Below are 638 nucleotides of genomic sequence, written 5' to 3' on the forward strand. Positions count from 1 at the left end.
AGTAAACCTGCTGTAGCACAAACATAACCGCGGCCACAGACGCTTCGAGATGTACCTGCTCTGGCATGGGCTTATCCACGGCCACAGACACTTCAGGGTGTCCTGCTCCCACATGGACTCACCCAGAGGTCGCAGTCCCTTCAACTCGAGTTCACGCTGGAGTTCCAGCAAAACAGAAGCAGCAGCGATGCCCTGGACATCTGCCAGCCCAGGTGCACGGCCGTTGCTGTTATCAAAATGTTCCCAGGCACAGCAGAGTAAGATGATCAGCAGCACAGCACTACAGCAAGCAGAAAAAGAAAAAACCAGCCGCTAACGAGCACTAGTCTCTAAAGTACAGTAAGGCAAGCAAGCCCCATGGCAAGCACAGGAGCCTGCCCATTAATAGCTAAACAGCAATAACAGCTATAAATTTGACCTAGCACATTCCCATCAAATCTGTCATCATCTCAAGCCCTTTGTGCCCCACGTTGGGCACTAAAAAGGGCTGTCGTGGTTTAACCCCAGCTGGCAACTAAACCCCACACAGCTGCTCGCTCACTCCCCCCCGGTGGGATGGGGGAGAGAATCGGAAGGGTAAAAGTGAGAAAACTCATGGGTTGAGATAAAGGCAGTTTAATAGGTAAAGCAAAAGCCAC

The 638-nt window shown here is 51.6% G+C and overlaps 1 protein-coding gene across 1 annotated transcript in view; it reads left to right on the plus strand.

The window, feature by feature from the left end:
• Window positions 1-638, plus strand: part of LOC103896475 (dual oxidase 2) — a 22,083-nt gene that overhangs the window by 15,801 nt on the left and 5,644 nt on the right. The gene's annotated exons all lie outside the window — the stretch shown is intronic.

The sequence above is a fragment of the Aptenodytes forsteri genome, unplaced genomic scaffold (genome assembly GCF_000699145.1).
Source record: "Aptenodytes forsteri isolate BGI_AS27 unplaced genomic scaffold, ASM69914v1 Scaffold113, whole genome shotgun sequence".
Lineage (NCBI taxonomy): Eukaryota > Metazoa > Chordata > Aves > Sphenisciformes > Spheniscidae > Aptenodytes > Aptenodytes forsteri.